At 35.1% G+C, this 8,200-nt stretch overlaps 1 pseudogene; it reads right to left on the reverse strand.

Annotated features, from left to right (window-relative positions):
- Positions 1-7,125: 7,125 nt before the first annotated feature.
- Positions 7,126-7,906, reverse strand: LOC106735864 (ribosome biogenesis protein NSA2 homolog pseudogene; annotated as a pseudogene).
- Between the last annotated feature and the right edge of the window lie 294 nt (positions 7,907-8,200).

Consider the following 8,200-nt stretch of genomic DNA (forward strand, 5'->3'; position numbering starts at 1 on the left):
TCTGTAAACTAAATTTATTCTAAAATAAAAGTTTATTATATGGTAAAAAAATTCCTATGTGGTGAAATTAACATCATTTACTTACTTTACAGACGAGAAAACTGGGAATCAATCTAATTTTAAAAAATTGAGGAGTACAACTATACATATAAGTAGAATAAATACCTAGAGTCAGATATTCTCATTTCCAGGGCCAAAATTATTTTTACCGTATTTAATGCCTGAGCTTCTTAGAGTTTAAAAACACATTGAGACTTGCAATTCAACAACAGATTGGCTTACTACTCAGTTCCTTCAAGTCTTTGCTCAAACCTCACTTCCCCAATGTATTTAATATAGCACAGAACTCCTGACTCCCCTTCACCTGATCTCCTTTCTCTTTCCATACAATTTCTACCTTCTAATACATTATTCTTTAATTTTTGTTAGGATTTTTTTCTGATTGTCTGTTTTCCCTCACAACAATATAAGCTCTAGAAGGTCAGAACTCTTTGCTTACTATATTTACTGATCTATCCTGAGCACCAAAAGCAATGTTTAGCATACAGAAGATTCTTTTTTTCTTTTTCTTTCTTTTTTTTTTGGAGAGGTTTTTGCTACAGGGCACATGTGCTCGCCAGAGAGACAGAAAGTGAGAAATCACCCCCTAGGGAGGATGGCCATACCACAATCCCTTTTCCTCCATTATCCTCTCAGGATCTTGGGCACGAATGCATATGCACCCAGTGTGAGTTTAAGTCACCGGGTCCAGGATTTGAACCGTGGTCAACTACATGGGAGTTCAGCAACATAGCCATTACACTAACTGCTGCTCCCATACAGAAGACTCTTAATGAATGTCTTTAAAAGACGGAATCAACCGATCTCAGGCCAGTAATAATTTCTTGGGATATATTTTGTATGCTTTGAGCAAAGACTGTATAAACTAGATTCACAGGATTCATTTAACAGAGACAGAAAATTGCTTCTTTTTTGAAGCCTACCTGATTTTAGATGGAGGTGTGCACTATCTTTTCTTAATCTTAGTTTTTCATTGCTTTTGATCTTTTACTTCCCCAAGTCTTTCTCCTGAACTTGCATTGCTTAGGCTAACTGCAGTGTCAGGAATTAGTGATGCTTAGTTATCCCACTTTATCTATTGTTATTTTGCAAAGAGTTTTTTTTTTTTTAAGAGTTTTTATAATAACAAATATTCATAACTTTTCTAAAAGCCTGCAAATTTAAAGAATTAGATCTCATTTTTTTTCTACATATATCCTAACTCTCTGTCTATAGAAATTGATATTATGACAGGATTACTGAGGAACCCTAAAGGGTCTCCTATTTTTCCTTCCTTCACTCATATTGCTTGGTCTTTCTCCTACTATTGAAATTAAAGAACATCTCTCAACAGCATATCAGTCATAATTATGCCCCCTTCCTCCTACTGCATACCTATCAGAAAATTGTGAGTACAGTAAAGTATGTTGTAAAAACCTTCTTTCTTTTTTTTTTTTTTTTTTTGAGAGGTTTTTGCTATAGGGCGCATGTGCTCACCAGAAAGACAGAGACAGAGAAACAGAAAGCGAGAAAGCACCCGCCAGGAGGGATGGCCACGCCACAATCTCTTCACCTCCATTCTCCTCCTGGGATCCTAGGAACTCAAACACAAGTGCTCATTGTGAGTTTAAGCCACCGGGTCCGGGACTCCAACTGCAGTCAACTACATCGGAGTCCAGCAACATAGCCATTACGCCAACTGCTGATCCCTAGAAACCTTATATTTAAAGGGATTTTAATCAATACTTATACCATGCCTTATCTATCATATCGATTATTTCAGCAGTTGAGAAAGAAACAATTAGGATGTGGAGAAAGGGAAGGACAATGGCACCAGATTTTACTTGATCACAAAAATGCTATGGAAGTTGTTGGATTTATATCATATGATAAAAATATTTCAGGAACTGAATTTCCTTTTGAGATTTACCTCTTGTACCTTCTGAAGAGTGTACTCGGTTTGATGTGTGTACATTATTAAATTCTCTCCTCTTACTGTTTAGAATCTAAAGAGAGGCCCTTCTGAGCACAGGATAAGGTTTTCCCCAGATTGATGGACTTGCCATCAACACTAAGAACAAAACTTGGTGATCCATAAAATCACTTTAGTTGTAATATTTATTCATCAAGTATTTATTCAGAAATTACTACACAAAACATTGTGAACATTGTAAATTTAGTAAGTAGTTTTGGTATAGCAAGAACATTGCCCTCAGGTAGCATACATTCTAAATCTTCATGGATAGAGCAAGGTAGAAAGTAATGTATCATAAGAAAGACATGGGACCAGTAGTTAGCGTAATGGCTATGTTGCTGGACTCCCATGTAGTCGACCGGGGTTCACGTCCCGCACCTTGTGGCTTAAAACTAGTGCTGGGCACGTGTGCATGCGTGCCCAAGATCCCGAGAGGAGAATGGAGGAGAAGGGATTGCGGCATGGCCACCCCCCCCAGGGGGTGATTTCTCGCTTTCTGTCTCTCTGTCTCTCTCTGTCTGGCGAGTGCACGCACCCTATAGCAAAAACCTCTCAAAAAAATAAAATAAAATAAAGTAAAAATAAATTTAAAAAAAGAAAGACATAAAGACATAAAAAGTACATAGAAGATACTTCAGGAGGAAAAAAAAAAAAAAAAGAAACACCTACATACTGAAAGATGTTGCGTAAATACCCAAAAGATAAGTAGCATCAAATCTGGCAGATTGTGGTAGGGAACTAGGTAGAGTCCTTCTCCAGAATTTTCTATCTAGAGATGATAAGAAAGCCCCCTTTCTCCTACATCTGAGGATGTAAACTTAGACATTAGGGTCATGATTACTGCTTAAGGAAGAAACATACACTCAATAAAGCCAAAATAGAGAAGCCAGTATCAAAGAGTGAAGCTTGCTGACACGAGATTCTTAGGTTCTGCTGTCTCTAAAGCCACTTTGACCAATTCCTAAAATTGAAAGTATCTCCCATTCTTAGCTTAAACAACTTAACATTTCTATTAGTTATAGTTAGTCCTATTTAATGTCATCTTCCTACACTTTAGGCAAATTTTTCTCATTGTAGAAATGAGCAACTTATGTTCTCAGAAAGGCTAAATTAATCTTCTGCAATTAGTCTAATGTTTTTCAATTTCATTTCATTTATGTAGTAGTGTCAGACGGTAAATATACCTAATTATAATCCCTTTATACTAACAATATAACATTTGGAGGGTCAGGATGTTTGGGGAGGAAATTTGCTCATAGAGATGAACAATCTATGTTTGAAGCCCAGGCTTTATTGCTTACTAGATGTGTCATCTGGTCAAGTAGCTACACTTGCCAAGACTCATCCTATTCATTGATTTGGTGAGGACATCATTTATGTACTACCAAGTTTAGAACATTTGCCTATGATATAAAAATTATGAATATAAAAGTGCTCTATACAATGATCGAGTCTATAAAATGTGAAGCAAGTTATTTATATTCATGCCAAAATGAAGGGCGGGTAATCGTACTTGGTTCTATACATGAAGAATTTGGGAACTATTAACAAGAAAATTGACACTAAGAATGCATTCTATGAGTCCTTGACCTATGGATTTGCCAGTTTTGAAGTGAAGTAAGAGCTGAAGAAAGTGGTCATATTTCTTTCTGTCATTCTGTGATGTATCCCTGCTTTCCTCCTGAACTCTCTACACTCTTCAACACCGTAGCCTTTTCATGGCCAAGTCCTGATTATTCTGCTTCTGAAAAATAACTTGAATCTTTCCAACTCTTTCTGCATTACTACTATCCCATTTCCACTATCACCAAATTGCCCTTCTGTTTCTACTTAGCTTCTTACCTAGCTTACTACTGATTCCAGACTGGGATTTTATGCCCCTACAGTTTTATTTCTTCACTGGAAATTTTTATCAAGCAACTGTCCATCCTAAAGCATTTATTGTCATGTTAAAGCTAAAACTACTTACTATATTTATAATGTTCTTTGTGATGTTATCCTACTTAGAGGCCATCTAATGACAGGTCTCCTTCAAACATTACTTTCCAAGCAAACCGAGCAGCTTTTTCTTCTCCAAACATGGTACTGTCTCTTAACCTCTTGATGTTTCTTGCTTCAGAGCTTTTGCTCTTTCCTCTAACTGAAACTTTATTTCTTACTGTTTCAGAACTAGGAAGTACTAATTACTCACTTTCTTCTGACAGGTACCTTTGTTGACTTCCCAAGTCTAAAGTGTTCCCTCAGGGAATTCCTAGAACACTGTAACTTTTCCACAGAGCATTGTCTATAGAACTTTCTTCTCATTCATTGCATCCCATTCTCACTTGTCATTCAATCTACAAATGTGGTGTATTTTAATTTAGATAATTAATCTCAGTAGTGGTAAAGTTTTTGGGTAGATGTCTTCATTAAATTTTGTTCAATTTATTCCTATAAACTTTGTTTTATCAATTCTGGTACAAATAATTTATTATTAAATTAAGTTTTCTAAACCGCTGCGGGAATATGTAGGAGGTACAGTTAGTTTTTACATTGACCTTGTATCTAGCAAAAAAAAAGAAAAAAAAAAGAATGGATAGTTGTTGATAATAAGCTTTAAAATGACATTCTTTTTATTCTGCTGTAGTTAGCAATATGTCCCAGCCAGTCAACTGAATAATGTATAGATTTTTAATAAGCAAATCAATTGACTTGCTTAAAACTTTGCACTAACTTGTGTTTATTCTAGAGGCCAGATATTTTTTCTTTTTTGATTATTCTTTTTTATTATATATTTTATATTACATTTAATCACATATTATGTATATGGATATCCAGTGTTTAAGATTTATTTTTCCAGCATGCATATCAGTCAAGACAAAGACATTACCATCCACATCATCATCATCAAATATTTTTTCTTCTTATTATTTTTTTTAATTCTCATGAGTTTTAAACATTCAATCACTATACATCATTTGGCTTGTAAAGATAATTTACCTAACATGAAATACTTTGTGTGTGTTTTTTCTTTATTTTTTAAAAAATTTTATTTTATTGTATATATTTTATATATTTTTTCTTTTTTCCATTTATTTATTTATTCATTTTCCACAAGCATTTACTTTACATATCAATTTTTTAATTTTTTAAATTGTATATATATATATATATATATATAATATATACTGTGTAATAGAAGAAAGAGAGACAAAAAGAGAAAGAGAAAATGTAATATTGCATATTGCAACCTGTATAGGAAAAGCAGCAATATATTAGTCAAAAGACACAGAATGCTGTTTTACCAGTTCAGTCTCATGTACTTAATCTATTTTCTGTGTGGTTCGATCTTCCCGATTGAATTCTAGGATATAATATAATATTCAACTCCAGTCTTGTCCCTACAATTAAGTTGGCCATTTTCTTAGTTTTTGAACTCTTATTTCTGTGTGACTAAATTTAATTTTCCTGACATAGCACTCCCTTGAGAACTTCTAGGAGATCTGGTCTGGAGCTGGTAAATTCTTCCAGGTTTTGTTTATCTCAGCAGACCGCTCATCGGAAACAATGTGAGAAAGAATGAAAATATATTCAAAGTGTTAAGGAAAAAGCAATTTCAACCAAGAATACTGTACCCAGCAAGATTATCCTTGATATGAGAGAAAAGACAAGAGCCTGGTTTTCTTAAAGAGATTTTTGTTATAGGGTGTGTATGCTTGCCAGAGACAGAGAGACATGAAGCATCATCCTTACGGAGGACAGCCACACTCCACTCCCTTCTCCTCCATTCTTCTCTTGTGATTTTGGGCATGCATGGACATACGTCTGGTGTGAGTTTCAAGCCACCACGTCCGAGACTCAAACTGTGGTTGGCTGTGTGGGAGTCCAGTGCCTTAATCACTGTGCCACCTGCTGGCCTCCAGAGCGTGATATTTTAATGTCAAAAGTATGTGATTAAAAAAAAAAAAGTATGTGATTCAGAATGCTAAGCTGATAGATATAGCAATAATATTGCTAATCCCATTGGTCTTTATGAAAAGGGACACTGAAGAGAAGGGTTTTTTGTTTGCTTGTTTGTTTAATGTTTAATGCATTTATTTTCAGTGGACACTTGCAAATTCTGAAGTGCAATTGAGGCGACCTTACCTGATATAACCTGAGATATGTCCATAAGCAGTATTGACTAATAGCTTCAAGAAAAAAAATATTTATGATCCTTAGTGTGATCGAAATAAAATAATCTTGATGTTCTTTGCTGTATCTGTGGAAATTTTTTATGACTCTTCCCTTTATAACCTTCACTAGCATAAGTTACAAAATTGACAAAGATTAAAATCTTTTTTTTTAATTGGTAGGGTTTCTGAATTTACTTGATGGAAGCAAAATCAGCATATTTATAGGAATATCAATTTTCATTGCTTCATTCTCTCTTAATTGATGAAAATTCCTGAGATAACACAGAGGGCCCTCTTTATATTCTGCTGCAAATATCTGTGATAAATTAGTCTTACCTTACTCTTTCTCAGAGAACAATAAATGCATCTGATCATACCAAAAGGCACTCAAGAAAACCAATGCTGCAAGTAGAAAAATCTTATTGACCATTTCTTTCATCATTGGCTTTAAATTAAAAGCAGAAGTCTCCTGTGCTCCTGTCAAATTAGTTGAAACGTCTTGAAAGCCCAAACGGAAGTTCATATACCCAACAAATCAAAGTCTAAATGAACTGTCTGAAAGTCTAACAGAGTATGATGAGCAGCAGTGTAACCGTTCATGTAAGGCCGTCAAGTTATCCTGGTCTGAAAGGCTGAAATGACTATAGTGCTTTATATTATCCTCTTTCTTTTACTTGGTGACTATAAAACATTATGGCACTGTTAGCAATAGTGGAACTTACAGAAAAAGAACATCCTTGATTTACATAAATACGAATCCTTATAAATATATCCTCTTTTTTTTTTTCTTTTTTTGGTAAAACCAGGCCACTTTAATGTTTTTGTATTATTTAATAAATAATCTTTTGATGATTGCAGACATGTAAGATTGGTTATATTCAGAAACATCAGTCATGATGGTTTTCCAGATTAGTGTATCATCAAAAATTACAAGGAGTTATTTGTACGCAACTGTTATCAAACCAGTAATACAGCATTTATGCATCCATCATTTTCAAGATTGCTGGTTAACTTGGGCCTATTTCCCCAGAATAATCTTGCCTCCTTGTGTCACAAGGCCCAGTTCACTCACGTTCACCTCAATGACAGTACCTTTGGTGATAACACCCAAAGTTGTATATAGTGGGGATGAGGGATTCTTCTTTACACCAAGTATTGGCAGGCAAAAGGTGGTTTTCAGTTCAAGATGTGTTACATGGGCCTTCTTGAAACATAAGCTCATTGGCCTAATGAATTTTTCATATGTAGGTGGTTTTCTAGTAGAGCCATTTCTAACAAAGAAGACTTTTGTAACCATTCTTTTCCATGCCTTCTTTCTCTTTCCTGTTCGAATAACTATTAATACTTCTGTTTCTCCCTGGGCTTGAAATTTGGGTAGAGGGACTTCCCATTTTCCTCTTTCTCTTCCCATTTTTGTATAATCATTATTGGAAAGTACTTTAGCTCAGGACTGTCCTTCTCTGTCCAATAGATAGGCAGGTACTGCTCCTTGTGGAGTCTTTTCATCATTCTTTTGTTTGGTGTTCCTCTTTTCATGCATACTGATGGGCTTTTTCATTTGTATTTTCTCAGCATGGTGCTGTTTATGATAGAGTTTAGCCTTCAGACCAATCATCTTTTTTGCCTTCTTTGAAGGTTGATGAGCCTCCTGACTTTCCTTCTTTCTCTTTTTCTCATGATAATCCAAATGGTATCCATAGCGTTTACCATGTAATTCAATATGTCCATTTTGTGGCATGGTGATGGCTGCAGAGTTGCCAGGAGCAGCCTCCTGGATGCAAAGAAGTTGTCAACTTTCAGGTCTCAGAGACCAACAAGCAGACCCCATGTGGGCTGGAATGGGAAACTCTAATGTTTACACATAGCTAGAAACTCAGATGATATTTTTCTCTGTTAAAGAGTTTATGGGAGTTAAATTTTCTTAGTGTGATGAACCCTGTGAGGTTTTATTTACATTATTATTTTCTTTATCCAGAAGTAGTTCATGATACTACCAAGAATAATTTGGAGTTGCTATCTACCTAGTAAGTTT

The sequence above is a fragment of the Tupaia chinensis genome, unplaced genomic scaffold (assembly GCF_000334495.1).
Source record: "Tupaia chinensis unplaced genomic scaffold, TupChi_1.0 Scaffold000050_1, whole genome shotgun sequence".
Classification (NCBI taxonomy): domain Eukaryota; kingdom Metazoa; phylum Chordata; class Mammalia; order Scandentia; family Tupaiidae; genus Tupaia; species Tupaia belangeri.